Source organism: Hemitrygon akajei, chromosome 1 (genome assembly GCF_048418815.1).
Source record: "Hemitrygon akajei chromosome 1, sHemAka1.3, whole genome shotgun sequence".
NCBI classification, from domain to species: domain Eukaryota; kingdom Metazoa; phylum Chordata; class Chondrichthyes; order Myliobatiformes; family Dasyatidae; genus Hemitrygon; species Hemitrygon akajei.
Genome location: NC_133124.1, coordinates 38578518 through 38597174, shown reverse-complemented (window position 1 = coordinate 38597174; position 18657 = coordinate 38578518). Strand labels below are relative to the sequence as shown.

Below are 18657 nucleotides of genomic sequence, written 5' to 3'. Positions count from 1 at the left end.
TCTGTCTGTGCGGCATTAAAGTTTGTTACAACCAGGCAGGGAACGCCTCTGAGATAATTGATTGAAGTTGTGCTTAACTGACAAACCTAATAAAGTTGTGTACTTTAGAAATCCAGCAACATGCACGTATCTGCACATATGGCTCGGCACGTGGGCATCACATGTATATAATACATACGTTATACTTAGCCTTCACATCCTCCTTATCATTCTATACCCTTTCCGGCCTCAGTGTTATTAGGACGTTTGCGATGGTCTATCCAAGTAACACGGAAATGCCAAACGAAAGTGGTGCGTTGTGAGTGCTAGGTAAATATCAGACTCGTTACAATTCACCATTCAACATCGTCTTAAAAATCCAGGCCCTAAAAGATAAAATATATATAATTGCTATATCATTATATTTTTCTGAATAAATATTTCATTTACTCAAGACTGGTCAAATCTGCTGTATACTGTATAATGTAAGGCCACGCTCAGCTGTATGGACGCGTTCCTCTTAAAGGTTTGAGTTTTGGCGTCAAAACCTTGTTCTAAAACATGGGTGAAAATATTGTTTACATGCAGCCGACGGGCGTGAACGATACAGAACATAGCATAAACCACGTTCGCTGCCGGGATCCTGAGGCACAGCTTTCCAAATGCATGGCACAGGGCTGAATGGGGCGTATTATAATGCAGTATGGGTAGAGGGAAATTGACCTGTCAAAGATGTACAATAAAAACGCATCAGACTTGAAACCATTACCAGTGACAATTCTTAGTTTTTGAGACTTGAGGCAGGCTTGGTGCCTGTTATGAGGTGACAGCATATATGAAACAATAATAATGGCGCAGTCTGTAAAGTCGCCGCAGTTAGAGGTCATTTTGTTAAGGACGTCCTATTAAACCTTCCCGAAGAAAGACGATGACTGACTCTAGAGAGGGTAACACTATACTCTGAAACCATTTCCAAGTCCTATCGAGGTAGCGTCATTCAGTCTACCGCCGTCACTGTGAAGGCCTTCTCAACATTCAGTTAGGCAACGATTAGAAAAAGGACTGTGAGTCTGTATGATCATTTTAGATTAGAAATCGTTCATTTCCTGTTAATAATCCCGCATTTGGAATTATTAAATGCATGCCGAATTCGCGCAGAATACGGATTAAGAATCTTTTGACTAACCAGGCTTGGATTTGGAAAATAACCCGAGCCGGTAGGGAGATTTCTTCAAAAAAGACAAGAGTTTTACGAAACGGAGTATTAACAAAATTGATGGTTAAACGCGGATTTTAATTAAGTGTGTTAAAGGCTAAAAGATGCCTCCTCGCATTGACAATGAATAGTTATTGCAATAAACTGCTTACAAATCTATTTTGGTAAGGTTAATTTTATATATGTGTAATATCACAATAGTTAATATGTTCTAATAGAAATATTAATATTGCTAAATATTTGTAAAACGGTGACTACTCTTGGGCGTTGGGTTTGTAACTGCATGGATCTCTATGTGCTACCCGGTTTTAGAAAGGATTCATTTTCTACTTCAGAAATATACGTGGTTTTGATATGCATTTCCAAACCATTAGCAATCCCCATTCCGTTCCTATAGGTTCATATTGGATTGAAACTACGACCAGGGCAGTTTGTTTTCGCTTCTCGGAAACAAATTAAGTGTTCCGCAATTCCACCTGGCAGAAAACACGCAAAAGTGTCTTTTTCATTGTGATTCATCTGGTTCACAGTGCGTGCAGTCAGTACCCCCTTTCAGAGCGCATTGCGAACACCCCGCCCAGTGGAACTGCGCTGGGCTTTTCGTCAAATCAAATACACTCTTTGTTGCTGCTATAAAGTAAATGTATCGGGCACGATCTTCCAATTATTATGAAACCTCCTTGTGGGCCAGATCCTTAACATTTGCTGTGTGGCCTGGAAAAGCTGCACATTTAAACGAGGTTGTGGGAGCGAGAAGTGTTTTAGCGTGTTCAAAGCCAGATGTTCACACACAAAAGATGAAGAAGAGAGAGAGAGAGAGAAAGTGGGGGGAAAAGTCCCCACGTTTGGAATTGGGAAATACACATCAAGTCTGCTAGAGGCAGCAGGAGCCTTGAGAGTGACTGATTTAACTCATTGTGATGCATGATGCGACCTGCCCTCTTTTGACAAAAAAAAAGGCATGCTTAACTGAGCTGGGAGCATCTGACTCAGAATGAGAGAATGCAATGCGCTCATCCCACTATTTCAACACCTCTTCCAGAACGTGCAGACCGCTGACAAAATGCTCCGCCGCTGCAAGCCAGCATATTTGTTACCATTGTCCCACGTTATGGATGTGCGAGAGGTACCGAACGGAAGAAGACGGTGTAATGAGAAGACGTCGATTCAGTTGTAAGGTGCGTGTTTCTCTCTTAAGCAATTTATACGTTGAAACAATGTGCATGAGTCGCGGCCTCTCCTTTCTCCCACTAGTTCCATAATACGTGCAAGCGGCTGCTGTGTATAATTTTCTCGTAAAAGAACATTTTATTTCGGCAGGGAGGGCAGGCGTTGCGGATAAGGGGACAGCTCGCACGGCGAGGGAAGAATAGACCTCCCGCATATCCCCACCTCTGTTCACACAATGACTCTGAGTTACATCCGTGCTGCGTGGCTAAGATCAAAATATATATTTTATATATGTATATGAATATGTATACATATATACATTCTGACCTGCTGTTCTTCCTATCTGACGTTTAGTGTAGGTCCAGAAATAATCCTATCCTTTGTGCGCTCTCCAACCCCCACCCTCCCAGTAGCACTCCTCTTCATCTTGACCTTGTCGAGTACGCGTCCCCACCACTCCTGTGGTCGGTCGGTCGGTGCATTCATTTGCTAAGGTTTTCTTTTGACTTGAAACTCTTTAACAGGAGGGAATCAATCCTGTTTACTTCGTAAAATGCTAGGGCTCTTCTTCTTAGGAATCACACAGCTTACCAGACGGGACGGAAATTAGTAAACCTACCCCTAAAAAAAAATCACAAGTAAAGAATGCAAATTGCCTTTGCTTTCTTTGTCTATAGTGCTGAAGCAATGGAAGCTGGCTCTTTTGAAAGGAAAAAATGGCGAGTCCCATTGTAACGAGACTATTTTCTTCCGGTACAAGCACTTTAGTGAAGAAATTCTACAGAACCGACTTCTTTCGATGATTGTTTTGTGCCCTTCTCATTGTGGGTGATCATTTGAGGAAAGTGACATTTCAATCCATTACATATCATACAGGACTGCATTCCCCATTTTTACGTTCATTATCCCGTTTTAGTAGATTTGTCCTTTTTTGTTCTTTTCTTCCCTTTCCTCGACTTATCCTGTCAGGATTGTCCTATTTGTTGGTCTGCAGAATTAGTTCTTCAGAATGTTTCACCACCAAGAGCTACAATTAGAGCTCATCGTATAAAGGAAAGGGCATATGGTAACGATGGATACCAGGCTTCAATCGCAATAATGTTTAGAAATGCTAAAATGTGTGTTCAGGGCAATTTCTATAGTGACCTCCCTACTCACTTCAACCAATTGTAATAACGTATAAGGAATCTTTTTTTAAAAAAAGTAGAGGGATGGTCTACTAATCAAAATAGTCGTTGTTATAAATACGAAATTAAAAAGAAGAAATTCCAGCATTTTATGAATATAATCAGATTTGCCCTGTGCATTTCATTTATTTGTGTTATTAACGGCAGTGAATTCCTATATCTTTCAGCAAAACAGATATTTTCAATTAAATTATTCGTAGTTTAAGGCCTTTGTTTTGCAACAGATAATTTGGCGAAATAGAGCTATTTGAAAATGTGTGTTTGAAAACTTGGGTTTTTGAAAGCTATACTATATATTACCAATGCTGATCCGTACGTCGGTTCCCATCGAAAATACTGCAGCTGATTATTCCGCCGGGTTAAAGTCATCCGTAAAAAGGGGAATTTGATCGCCAGCTTCTTCAAGACCATGGACAGCGATCCGGTTATGACTTTATGTTAAATTGACAACACGGCCACAGCTGTTCATCAATAGATTAACTTATGATCCTATTTAGACTTTTATTAGGCGAGTAAATTAATTAATTGCAACGATCTGCTGACACGTTTTACCTTCTTAGAGATTTACGTGTACAAAAATGTTCGTGCACAGTATATGGAGGGATTTTTCTCCGGATGTACAATCTGTGCGTGTTCAGATGGGATCACGCCGGTCTGCCCGGCGTGGGCCTTCTATTTCGGACCTGTTTGCCCTCACCGGCTCTGTGTATTTCTAAAGCGCTCTGCTTATACACTGGAAGACACAGAGTCTGTAAAGGCTGAGTGCTCTACGCACCCCCCCCCCGCCCCACCGCCACCACAGCAACCCGCAACCATCCCCCCCCCCCCACACACAGCGCAATCACCACCCTTTCCCGCCGCCTCCACCTCCGCATTCCCTTAATCACCAGCACTTCCACTGCGAAAGCCCCCCTCTCCTAATGGAATCAGTCTGCATCACGGGCAGGGTCTGGCGCATTACATATTCGAAAAATAGAAAGACAGTTCTGCATAAACTGGGTCAATCAAACGTTTGCCATTCTCAAACGGGTACGTGTCATGGGTGTGCATTGTGATGTGCCTGCGCGTCCTTTATTTTATCTGCTGATTCGGTACGTTGGAGTGAAGAGGTGCTAGCTGAAGTGCGCGTTTTGAAAAAGGGGGCATCATATTCGGGAAGAATCGGAGAAATATCACGATTTGATGAATTCGCTCTGGAACACCGTGGAAATATGAACGCGGGGTAATATTCCGTTTGAGCGTTAATCTCGTTATTGACTGCTTTCTATGGCTTGCAGTCTTTCAGTGCCAGCAGGCGACGTAATTTCGATAGTCAGGATAACGCGAGGACCGGCATAGAACAAGCTTCCTGTGTAGATTCCGCAATATCGCTTTGAAACCCGACTCATAAACTAGTTGTAGCTCTCGCGGATTAATTGGGCCGACAATCCTGATACGTGCCCTACATTTTACCTGCGCGGGGATGAAGTTATAAACAACTTTATTGAATTACTTTACAAGAGGTGAGGTACAGTAGTAGAAATAGCTAGAGTACAGCACTCGACCGAACGCCAATATTTCTATGGGATTCCTGCTTTGAAGCAAATTGCATTGCGTTGTGTTTTAATGACAACAGCAGAGTAGGGCCAAATCCATTCCTTAACCTGTTCCGAAATAGTGATCTGGTATAATGTTATTTATTGATTTGAAGAGCTTTCAACAGTAACCGGAGGGCTTTGTTATTCGCCTTGTTTTGAAGTAGTTCGGATTATGATACCTCACCTACCCACCATCCCTAATCCCTACCGCTTCCCCCTTCCCTGGATAACTGTGATCATCCTTAAACTGATAGTAGGTGTGTTTGCCGGTGGCTGTGGTGCCGATGGGGTTGAGGATCACAGGGCGCATGTGTTCACAAATGTGCAAAAGTAAGCGAAAATATTCCCCGAATATTTTCCAGTGGTCCTGTCCGTGTGGTAGGAATGGTTACCTCGAGAGGGAAGGGCAGGGGAATTGTCGACCAATGGCCGCCAGAGGCAACAGCTACGATTTTAAAGACTGCTTTGAATGGGTATCTGGTCCGCAACCCTCTTGTTGAATTTCAAAGGACTGCTTGAAGGAAAATGTTTCAAGATATAAGTGGCAGAGTGGTGTGGTCTAGGTGGGCGCTGCCGTTTCTGTGGGGCAAGGCCCGGTGATGCTGAGATCCGCAGCCTCTCCACACTCTCAAGGACATGGAGATGATCAGGAGTTTGGGAGCCAACATCTGCCTGCCCGGTGACGTCACCGGCCCCATGTAATCCTCTTGTGCTAAAAGCAGATCCTTATTTGTTTGGCTCGAGAGCCATTAATCCCTAAGCCCGGATCAGAACCGCGGGGGCAAGGGCTGCGGGAGACTACTCCGGCTGTATCGTGCCGCCAAGAAACTGGAAAAGTCTGCCTCTTGCACCATCATCCGGAGACGTAGCGCATTGAAGTCAACCTTTATACAGAGGTTATGCCGTTATTTGCCTTATCTACCGAGATTACAGAAGTATATGTCGGTCGGTTGCAGACCCAACCTTCCTGAAAGTCGTGCGAATGGCATTTGTGCAACTAAACTTTGCAGTGCTTCGGTTTCATGGGCGACCTCCTGATCGTGAAAACGGGCGACCGCCTTGGTGTTAGAAAAGGGCTCCGTCAGCACCCCTCTTCCCAAACGAATAAAATCCCTCTTGCTGTCATCTATTAGACAAACTGTAGCTCTGTAGTTTCCTCCAGTTCGCTCCGGGAGAGTAGTCTGTGATGTTCTCACCCTATTCTTTCACTGACGTGACAGGAAAAAGGTCTTCCAGAGAAGGCGTTTTATTTATTTATACTTTACAAGCGTTTCTCTGGGCTGTTTACTGGAACGGGATCACTGATTTGCTGAGCTTTTGTATAGTGCGTGGACGGCCAAACCTTGACTGTTTAAAGAAATGTCTTTGTATCTTGCAGATTCCTTTGCCCTTTACCATGTCTGACGGCGGTCGAGAGCCGACCTCCCTTTCTAAACTCCATGTTGTTTGTGTTCTTTATAGGAGACCACTTCACTCTCATCTTTCACCGACCGGATGCCGCGCGCAACTTTGAGGTAAATGAGCCCGGCAGCAGCCAGCGTCCGCGGTCGCTTCCTCCCAACAGGCCAGAGCCAACGCTTGCCTAAAAGGAAAAGAACGGAGACATGGACACGATAAAGACCCCCGCAAAGACTCTTCTTTCACGCGGACCTAAGCACAGACCTTCTGCAAGGGTCAGTCATCCCTGCGGGGATTATTCTTCACGGATACCAGGGGTAAATGTATGCACGCACTTCTCCCTGAGCACCGGGCCCCTGCTCAGCGATTTTGAGCGCGACGTGTTTTTGGTTTGTTTATTATATGTTATATATTTAAAATGTGACAATATTTACCGCAGGACTACACAAATCAGCATCTGCAGCTCTGTGGAGTGTGGCAAATGACGGACCAGATGGGCTTCCCTGCTCACAGGGGACTGGGCAGGTGCCTCGTCTACTGCTTTTGCGCACTGCAGAGAGGAGAGAGAGAGAAAGGGAGAGGGAGAGAGGGAGGGTGAGAGAGGGAGAGAGGAAGGGCAGAAGATCAAGTAACCTTACTTTCTGTATTGTTCAAAGTTGTAATCAAATAGGTAATCAAAATGTACAGATTCTGTAAGTTTTCTTATAATCTCCCCCACCCCTCCAGCATCCCCCCCCCCCCCAGAACATTCAAATCATAGCCAAACGCGTGTAAAGTTTGAGGTCAGATCCTTCTTAAAGTATGCACAATTAGCGGCACATATCACCAAAGCCGAACTAACCGCAGATTTCCGAGACCGTTTGCGCGTTGGCACAGTTCAGCCGGACCGCCTGAACCCAGGGCAGAAAGGTTACAATTGACATTACGGGCAGGTTGGCGAGGAGAACGCAATCAACAAATAAAGGAACAACGTGGCATTGGATGTAACGGTTTTATATTTCTCTCGCAATGCCACCGGGTGAACTGGGCTGTGGAATTGCTAATTAACTGTCCCTCTTTTCCCTTCAAGCTGATGGCAGACTCGCGCTCTCCGTGTTCACAGCGGACCTTGATTTAATGTCATACAATTAAGGCACGCGGTGAATGCCAAGAGCCGAGCCACTGACTGCACTGTACCAGCAACTTGACTCAACTTCAAATCCAATCAAACCCATCCCCAAGCGCAGCTCTTCCCTAACCGACCCGCACCCACGGAGAGCCCAGCAGACTGCAGAGAGTACAAAAGCACATCCACCAGTGACCACACACACTTCAGAGGTCGTGGAACTTGCCGCTACGTTTTGCATTATCAAGAGTTTATACAGGAATAATAAAAGTATGCGTTTTTATTTGTGACTATTAGCATTCTAATACGATTTACTTCTACGAACGCAGAAAAGTCTCTCAAAAGGTGCAATAACTAATTGGCGATGACAGCGATCAGTGTGAATGGAAAGCGAGTGGGTGTCACAGCGCCCCCCCGGCTGAGCCACTCCTGCCTGGACTAGGTGCGCACGAACTGACATTGTCTTCTGCTCCTTTTGAATTCAGGCCTCAGAAAGTATCGCGAATACAAGAAGCGCTATTACTTTGCAACTGCGATTATCATCCAGGATGCCCCATTGAAAATCGCAAAGTGTTAATTGGCAGATGTGTTGTGGTGACTTGGCCCCTCTCTAGGTAACACAATACACATCACCTTTTAAAATCCAAACCCCCACATCTGCAGCACAGTGTGCTCCCGACCAGGGTAGTCAGGCACTAATTGACTGCTCCTCCAGGCGCTGCATGGACCGATTGTGTTCCGCTTACTCAAAACTGGCGAAAGAGCGAAGTTTTTTAGTATAATGTGATTATTTCTTTGACGAATGGATTTTTTTTGGGAAAGAATACAATAGGAAACGGCTGACAGATGTCAGTGAATCTGTTCAACCTTCGTTACAATCAAACGCTTTCGGAGGAGCTGAGCGAGCGCCATTCAACCCAACTAAACTGACAGAAAGCTTTTGTTAACCCATCTAAAGAAAATAATCAGTATTCGCACAACACTCCGGTGGAGGTTTACAAAGCTTGTGGAAAATGCATGACATGTTTTAATCAATTGTATCACAAAATTATAAAAGTGGGCAGAATAATTAATAATTATTGCTCCCTTTTGAGCAGGGAGAGGCTCAGCGCAAAGAGCAGGGTCCGGTGAACGAAGCATAACTTCTTCGTATTTTGCTTTCATGGGCTATTTCAGCCTGCCTTTGGAAATGCCAACTATTAAGAAAGAAATCTGCCGAGGCGAAGCAAAATACGTTAAATAGTTCTAACCTAGGTTTAATTTCCCAAGACAAGCCATGCGCAATTTGTCTTTGAGGAAGAAACGTCGCTCCCTAAAATGTCCCAGTTAAGCTGAGACATTAGATTCCAATTAACTGGCAACACGCAAGACCAAGGATATTGTTTATTAAATCGAGCCCGTCCTGAATAAGCTAAATGTTCTGCTACACTTCCAAACTAGAAATAAAACTTTGAATTCTTCTCATAATTTAACTGCTTCCCCCCCCCCCATATATCTCCAAGCGGATCTTTTTAATGTTACTATGGGGACATCTCTTACCCAACTCTCTAGCCCTGCAGCTAATATTTTGGAAATATTTTAAACCATAAAACATCAAATAAATAAAAATATTAATTATTCACAATTTAGGATTCCGGTCGGAGAACCATTTGTAGCATGTAGGGGTGGTTGGATTGTTTCTTCATGCAGATAACGCGTTTCTATTCTGCATTACTACGGTGACATCACTTCTAAAGTAGAGTGTATCTGCGCGACCCGAGGTCGTGGAAGACACGATGCATTTTCGCCTTTTTAAGAACCACTTGGTTAATAAGCTAATCGAAGTCAACATTTGATTGTCTAATTCTATTTTGCATTTTGTGCAGAGTGTTAACTCTACCAAGCGCCTGAAAGATACTCCTGCGTGAAATCTACGTCATGTCTCGGCATAAAGAAGGAAAATTGATACATTTCCTTAAAGCCTATTGCTTGGTAAAGCACAGTTAGATTCCAGTGTTGGAATGAGTGGGAAGTCCGCTCACCATTTCAAAGTGGATATTCTGGATCAAGTTGATTCAAGTTAGGCGCCATGCCCCCAAAACGCTCTCTGAGCCAAACCCCCACCTTTGCAAACTTCAGTGCAACCTATTAGGTTAGGTCTGCGTATGTATCAATAAAGTCTTGACGTGCAGACATTACTTCATTTCAAAGCTGCAGGTTCTATTTGTAGTTTTAGAATGGTAGGATAGATGTTGAAACCAGGATTCCAACTGCCCATGTCTCTCAAATCGGTATCTTCTACTTCAATCGCTGGGACTGGGACTAATGGACTCCGAGTTACAGAACTTAGTACGACAACATAACTGGTGTCATAATACTCTGACCAACGCCTCAGGTACCGGAAGAGGGAAGTAGGCCATCCTAAATAATTCACACTAAGTTGCAGGCTATCGTACAACCCTGAATCCGTTACGTTCACTAATTTAATCTTAAATGCTTCCCTACAGGTAAATAACGACTTATTGCCCCGATTTTCTGCTCGCAGTCCAACCCTATTAAAGTGAATGGGCAGAAAAGCATCGGTCGAGCGCAGAAATGGAAAATCGTGGAATTGTTTTCCCCTCCTATGTTCAGGTCAGTTCTGCAGCGTGGTGAGCAGCACACTGTATAAAGCTGGGATAATTTACTGTATGAGCAACTGCGGAGAGACTAAATAATACTCTTTTTTAAAAATTCCATTTACTACAGTACTTCTGCGTGCCTAATCTGTTAGTTTACATACAACGCGTAAATATTACATCAATATAAAACCCGCTTAGATATTTTATATATATATATTCCTACCTTGCAAAGTAAAATCAAATATTTCTTTATTATATATAGATTTCGGGGGATTCAATATTGTCACTTAAGGAATCAGTGAATATGTGTTTCGGTTTTTTAAAAAAGCTGCTTCCTGTTCGCTCAGGTTAAATTACAAAATGTAACCAAACAGGATTCTCAAAAGAGTTGCATTCCAAGCCGCGTCATTGCAGTTCTAGTAAAATACTGGATTTCCATAATGGCTTTGGCGTTGGCTCATCTGGTCGCACTGCATTGTTTTTTCCTCTGCAGCTTGTTGTGCTCATTTCAACAAAAATACATTGTAAGAACTTTATAGGATATATTTCAGATCTTTATTGTTTGTTGTTTTCATCAGAACTAGCTTTTGGAATTTCCTTTCCATTTCCTTCGCGGGCAAGGTGACACCGTGTCTGAATTGATCGTTTTTTTAAACTTTAAAATAAATCACGAAATGCTTTCCTATCCTGTATTCTCCCCATTTTTAAAACGAAATAATTTCAAGGCTTAAGGATATATTAAATGTTTTTAATATCACGATCTGCATTTAAATACTGTAAAGGTTATTGTTGATAAACAATTCACTTCGAAATCAGTCAGAATTTATGGATCCGCCAGTTACAACGATTATATCTAATCATCCCCAACGCTGAATTTAAAAAGCGCAATGTTTACTTTTTAAAACGGAAAAAAATCAGGATGTGTAGTGCTGCATAACTGGTACACAGGAAAGCATGTCTGTATACATTCAATGATTTAGAGGCAGACCTTAATGAATACACAATTTGCGCCGAATCAAATCGATGCGTTTAACAAGAAGCATAAATGGTACGTATTGCGGAAGAAGAAAGTCTGCAGTCGGATAGGGAGTGTGGAGGCAGTACCCCAAGGTGGAAGAACGGCCACTTTCCATGTTGCCTATTATTCCCAGCTATAACTAAAAAATCTAGATCTGTCAGAAGAGAGTGCCTATCTATAATAACACTAACACATCAATCGCACAACCAGGTCAAAAGCGAGAAGATGGATATAATCTTTGGGTCAACCGGGCATTTTGAAGTTTACTTTCGATTTTATTTAGATAGCAAGGCTGAAAGCGTTTATCAGCCAGATTTCGCTACAGGAAGATTTGCAAGTCCAAAAATCTCAAGGGAGTTTTGGGACTCACAATGACCCTAACAGCGTTTCCGCAGCGCCACCTGCTGGCAAGGGGGAGAATGTGAATCATTATTTCCGCAATTATTCTGGTTAGACAATAGAAACCATCGTTTTGGATTTGGACGGATGGAACAACAATATCTAAAAAAAACTTGGTCACAATAATCAAATGTGTCAAGAACTTTATTTGTAAGAGTTAAAACAGTCAAAATAAAATATTGATTAGATCACCGGAGCGTTTATATGCGCAGAGGATTCCAGAAGCAATTTCTTGTTTGTTTTCGTTGACTGCAGCAATGCAGAAGGAACGCAGAAATGAGTAATAGCTTGAGTAGATTAACCTGCCGCTTAGTACAGTAATTAAGCGAATAAGTGAAAATAGAAAAAAACACCAGAGCCGTCACTCTAGCGTCATTTTGTTTCGTGATTATTTCACTCCCTGTCTGCGTGCCAAAAAAATGTTTTGCAATCATCCTACATTACACAGTGCGAACGAACGGGATTAGCGCTACGTGGAAGCGGTGGGTCGAAGGCCCAGTTAATAAACAGTACTGAATGCCTGTGTAACTTTGCCCTGCTCCCTCACACAGATTAAATTACCCTCCTTTTTAAAATAATAAACAACATCCTATTTGGAGAAGTTCAATACGGTGGACACAAGGGAACTGCTATTCAGTCCAACCATACTACAAGACTTTCATCTTCACCCACTTTCCAGTCTAATCGTCAGTGTTGTCTTGATTTCTATTTCTGGGCCCCGGAAAGTAAATTCAGAATCAGAATCAGATCAGGTTTAATATCACTGACATATGTCATGAAAGTTGTGGTTTCATAGCAGCAGTACAGTGCAGTACATTAAAAAAAACTATAAATTACACTGAGAAATATATTAAAAAATGAAATTAAATAAGTAGCACAAAAAGAGAGCAAAATAGTGAGGTGGTGTTCATGGGTTGGTTCATTGTCCATTCAGATATATGATGGCCGAGGAGAAGAAGCATTTCCTAAAACATTGAGTGTGTGTCCTCAGGCGCCTGTACCTCTTCTTTGATGGTAGTAATGAGAAGAGAGTGTGTCCTGGGTGATCGGGCTCCAGAATGATGGATGCTGCCTTCTTGAGGCATTTCCCTCCGAAGATGACCTCAGTGCTGGGGAGGCTAGTGGCCACGAATGAGCTGGTTGAGTTTGCAAATTCCCATCCTGTGCAGTGGCCCTTCAACACCAGACAGTGATGCAACCAGTTAAAATGCTCTCCATTGTACGTCTGTAGATATTTACTGGAGTATTTGGTGACATACCAAATCTCCTCAAAAAATTCAATATCATACAAGCCTCTATGAAATTTCCTCAACTCCAACCTAAATCTGTGGCATATAATTGTATATTTACAGCCCAGCACTGCATAACCCCTCAAGTAGTGGAATCATATTGCTCTTCAATCCAGTCATAACTTTAATTGCTTCTGTTCCAAGGGCTTTGAATTTGTATAGTTTGCATGAAAGGGATCAATTTTAAAACATCAGCTTATATTCCCCTATACCTGACAGCATGCAATTAAATCTACATCTTAATTCTTTTGTGATCTCAATATTATGTGTAGAGCCCAACGAAGATTAGCTCTTTATTTTAGGAATATTTTACGTTGGATCAGTATTACTTATTGTTTTGTGTGTTCTCTGCCCTTGGAAACAGAACCTGCATCATTAGTAATCAGAATGCAAACAAAATGTAGTTGCTGGAAATCTGAATTAATAATGCCGGAAATGTAATGATATACAGCAGGTCAGGGAGCATCTGCAAAGAGAGAATTAGAATTAAAGTTTCAGGTCAATAATCTTCCATCAAAGTATGCTAATCTGAAATATTATCTCTCTCTCTCTCTCTCTCTCTCTCTCTCTCTCTCTCTCTCTCTCTCTCTCTCTCTCTCTCTCTCTCTCTCTCTCTCCCCTCCCTCCCTCCCTCACTCTTTGAATATAAACGATCCACTGACTCTTTCCAACATTTTGTTACTAAACTGCTACCCACTGTTATTACTTCCTTATCCGCCTGAAATGTTGTCTTAAATGTTCTGTAATTTTCCATTGACTAGATGTCCATGTTCTTCCATGCTACAATTTTCTTTCAATACACACTTTAGAAAGATTTTGTAGAACAAAAACTGTCTCCTACCAAAAGCTGCCTAACCTACCATATGATTTTAACATCATATGTTTTAAAGTTCATTTTTTCCAGAATCTGTGTATTCTTGAGATTCACTGCTATTCCACTGATCCTGTTGGTACCTACACATTTCAGAGTAATTATGTAAAAGTTTACTTGTTGATGAATATGAAAATATAAAAAGTAATATTTTCCAGATGGATCAAGCTTTTCAGTAAAACCAAAATATGTCTGTCACATTGGGTGAATTAGGTTAAAGATGGTCCTGAATTACGTGCTCTAGTGCATGTGCAAATGGGATCACTGAGCTGTCTATTGTGTTTTACGAGCATGTATCATAAACACACATAAAAATTCAGTGTTTTTGAGGCAATTCTGGAAGTTAACTTTTTCATCTCCAGGAGTATGCACTAGAAATTCAATAAGATATGACCCTTGAAGTTGTCTCCACTGAAAGAATAATCTTCTATGCAGCAAATTTTATGTGAAATATTAAGACATTTTCAGTTTTCCACAATCAAATGTATTTTTCAGTTTTATTCATATACCATCACAATTGCTACTCAATTGTTCTCAGATTTTTGGAATTATACAGAGATTCTTATTAACTGTGATTAGTGCCACTATCATTTTTGTGTCTAACACTCTCATGCAATGGAGTGAATTTCTGATTTTAAGGCCCAGTAACAGTGAGGAGATTCACAACCATTCCAATGTGTAGGAAGGTGATAAGAAATAAGGACTTTTAAGCACAGAAATGATCCATTTAAGTTAAATGAGTCCAATAAGACTCTACCCCAAATGTTAGATTTCCAAAGGCTCTTACAGTTTCTTTTCCCTCTAGATATATAGAGTACCTGGTTGTCTTCTGAATTATTTCGATGGTCTTTGCTGTAACACGTTCCGTGTAACAGCACTTGCCAGCAAATAAAATGCAGAAGAAACTGGCACTAAACTAGGCTCCTGATGTGAGAATGAACTTGGCTCATCATATAGACATTGGTTGAGAAAAGCTATTTCCCGTTTTTTGGCTGACATCAACGTTCAAGAACCTTTAAGTATACAATGCTGTGACCTCCACTGCCTTTCCAGGCAACGAGTTTGAGCTCTCCAACATCTACTGGATAAAAAAAACTTCACCTTTCACTTTCACCAACTTGCTGCTGTCCATAACCTCTGGTAACCCACTCCATATAGGCTTCCTGTGATTTTGTTCTTCTCAGCTAAATGTTCTCCCCCATCTTTGCTAGGCAAAGAAAATTAACCCAGCCTAGCCAAACTAGCTTCTTGATTAGTAAGGGTGTCAATGGTTACCAGGAGGAGGCAGGAGACTGGGGTTGAGAGGGATAATAAATCAGCCATGAACAAATGGTGGAGCAGGCTTGATGGGTTGAATGGCCTAATTCTGCTCCTATGTCTTATAGTCATTCTTTATAACTATAATTGACTAGTCTTGGCGACATCTTCATAAAGGTCCTCTGCAACACTTTTACTGTTACCATTTCATTCCTGTAATCTAGTGATTCAATCTGTACTATGTCTATAGTTTACCTATTGTTTTAATATTTTTTCTACTCGGTCTTATATTGTCTGCCTCCAGGACCTTGACATCCTGTCTGAAGTGTGATGCTCAGAATTTTACAAGCATTTCAGCCAAGGCTCTAACAGTGATGTGTAACGGTTTAGTGTCGACTGATAGCAAGAGAGCATGAAGGGGTATCAAAAGGAGTTTGGACTACTGACATGCATTCTGGTTTGTTGTAGTTTAACTTTAAAGAGGTTTAGTCTGTGAGTGATCATAATCTTTAGGATGTAGAGTTAATTCAACATGTGTGACCATCTCAGTGGGTGATGGAAGAAAGCTGTTTTAGTGTTGGGGGAACTGAATTCTATGATCTTTCTGGGCATATCCCACTTTAAAGTCTGGGTCTGTTCATTTGAGACAGAACAATTTACACAGAGAAAATGTGCTGGGAGTAGCACTGCCTGAAAATATGACGTCACCGTTGACGCATCATTCTGATCAACAGAGTAGCTGAAGCGGGAGGGAGTTGTGGAGTCTATATCATATCTGCAGTCCCGTTTCACAAAGACTTTATTTAAACCCTTCTCAAAGGATTGACACAGCACTGATAACCGTAGCACAGATGCCAAAATACAGACGGGGATTTGCAGTGAGCTGGAACACAAGTCTGCTTGAAGCCAGCCTCAGAGAGGGAAGGCTGATATCTAAGGCACCATGAGCCAACAATATCCCTTAATGTGCAACTTGGAAAAAGTTCCCCCACTTCATAGTCAAACCTTCGTCAGTTCACATGCCAGTTTTGAGTGAAACTACCAAAAAGGCTACATTATTCTGAATGCTGCAGGAATGTTTGAGATGAAAGCCTGTGGTCACTGGGACGCTCAATTTAAATTTTGTGAATTTCTCTTAAAAATGAGGAAAGAAAAATATGGTCTTATTTGTCTTCTGACAGAGAAGTTCAATGTGCTGTGGAACAAGCCGTCCTAAACAAATAGCTGTGTTTTATATGAAGATTTGTATATTTTTCCCATGAGACTTCGAGGTAGAGTTGTGCAATGTTGTGTGACTTTTTATGAATTGGCCATTGTGTGGCACTGTTGCATCATTTCATTGTTATACCATCAATTTAAAGCACTATCTTCATTATCTTTGGGTTTTTTTTACTAAGCCACTAAGTGCCATGCCCACAGTGACAACCTGCTGACTCTACTCACCCACCATAATTTTAAAATGTCATCAATTGGCCCAACTCGGACTCCACTGAAAATGGTGGAATAAGGGCCCCAATATGCAGGTAATGTGATCATAAGATATCTTAATTCTTAATTCCTTTTATTTTTCTTGGTGCATTCTGCTTTCACTCTCCTTTTCCTCATTTAAATGATGTCCCTCAGCAACATCATCTGCTGCCAGATCAGTGACAATTTTCCCACAGCATGCAGTACATTTAACTCTCCATTGTCTGTTTTCAAACCATCCAGTCTCCTGAATTGTGAAATTATATTTTCCTGGCTGAGAGGAAACTCTTCAAGGTAAAATTTAAGTAGACAAAATCCATGATCTTTAGTCTTTGCAACAAGATGCTTTCCCCAGCTAGCAACCCCAAACACCTTTCCCTCTTTCTCTCTCTCTACAGCTTGACACTGAATTGGTTCATTTGCTATCCTGATAAGCTAATGGATCATGGATTGAGTTTTTACATCACCATCGTCATCATGATAACATTGTTGTTTGCTTGAACTGTTTCAACCATTTCTGCTGAAATTCGTATTCTTTTTGTTACACTTTGACATTGCAATCCAAATGCTGTTCTACCCAGCCACTTATATTTCATCCTTCATAGCTTGAATGCATCCACAATTATATAGTCTGAATGTTAACTTGCACCAAATCTGTTCTCTGGACTTGTTGAGTAAAACTGACTTTCTTAAATTGGTAAAGGCTCCATTTTAAATGGTACATGTTTGTTTTCTGATCATTTCATGAACTCAGCCTTTCCTGTTGCTGTAATCTTCTCCAGTCCTCAGTGCCCCTGCAATTCTGGCCCTTGTGCTTCCTGAACTTAAACATTGCTACTCCTTGAGTACAGCTCCAAACCACACATCCCTTTGACATCCATTTCTCCTTCATCTCTAAGATGCTCCTTCTAACTTAATTCAGGTGCTTCAGTATCTCTTCCTGAGCTTGGTAACAAATTTTGTTTGTGGAGTGGATGTTGTACTAAATTAAAGGTTCTGTGAAACTCCAACTGGTAGTGTTGTTACTTTCCCATTTATTTTCCATTCGATGCTTTGTGTTCATTTTCAGTTCTACATGTGTCTCCCTTTGCTAATTCCATTACCAGTTCACAATACAAGAACTTCCAAGATCATTTCTACCAAAGGTGGAGATAGCTTGAGATCAGCAAAGAAATATTTGAGGTCTGCTGACAGTCAGTTGGTAGCATTCTCACCACTGATTCAGATATATTTAAGTCAATTCTCCACTCCAGAAACCTGAGCATAAAATGCTTAAATGCAATAATGAGGGGGTGCTGTGGTGTCAGAAACTGTGCCTTTCAGACCAATTTCTAAATCAGTATCTTGCCTATTTTCTCAAAAATATGTTAATGGACCACACAAAGAACAAAAGGGCAGTATCTGGCAGTTTTCTGGTCAATAATTATTCTCCAGTCAATATCAGGAAAATATTTACCTTGTTATTATAACGTTGCTGTTTTGTGGGAGCATGGCCCACATACAAATCAGGTGTTATTTTTGCATACTGCAATACTTCAAAGATACTTCAATGGCTGAACAGCCATTTGGGGTAACCTACTATGAAAGTTTTTATATAAAACAATCATATCTCCCTTCTGCAACATTTTTAATTGATAAATTTAAATGTCAGAAACATAGCGACTCTGCCTATGACCTAGGCAGCAACGTCTCTTGCCTCGTGTTGACTCCGCCCTCTGGCCATGTTTTCAGTAATGAGGCCAGTCATGCATGGCAGCAGAGAACCTTGCAACGTAACTGACTTCATGAAGATGGGTAAGAATGGGTGGTGGAACATCCCGACAACCAACCGATGAATAATGAGTTTCTATGTCTGGTAAAGCTGTCAAAAGCAGGGAATGGTTTTGAAATACAGAAATAATCAAAATATTGAAGGACATCATTAAACATTATTTTTAAAGTACATTTATTAAAAACGGTGAAAACATTGAAATATGCTCAAGTCATTATAAAACTATGAGTAGTTATTTTAATCCTTAACACCAGTTCTCCACCATTGAAATCAGGCCTACCCCGTTGCTGGTTCACAACATGAGAAGATCTGCAGATGCGGGAAATCCAAAGCAACACACACACGATGCTGGA

The 18657-nt window shown here is 41.4% G+C and overlaps 1 long non-coding RNA gene across 2 annotated transcripts; it reads left to right on the top strand.

Moving 5' to 3' along the window:
- Window positions 1-1891: 1891 nt before the first annotated feature.
- On the top strand, window positions 1892-17543 carry LOC140725727 (uncharacterized). 2 transcript variants are annotated; one of them, XR_012098437.1, is made up of 4 exons: window positions 1892-2373; window positions 6591-6802; window positions 10119-10245; window positions 15371-17543. It is a non-coding gene; the product is annotated as an uncharacterized lncRNA (long non-coding RNA). The 2 variants fall into 2 exon arrangements; XR_012098440.1 differs by having other exon boundaries at window positions 6591-6844.
- Window positions 17544-18657: the final 1114 nt, after the last annotated feature.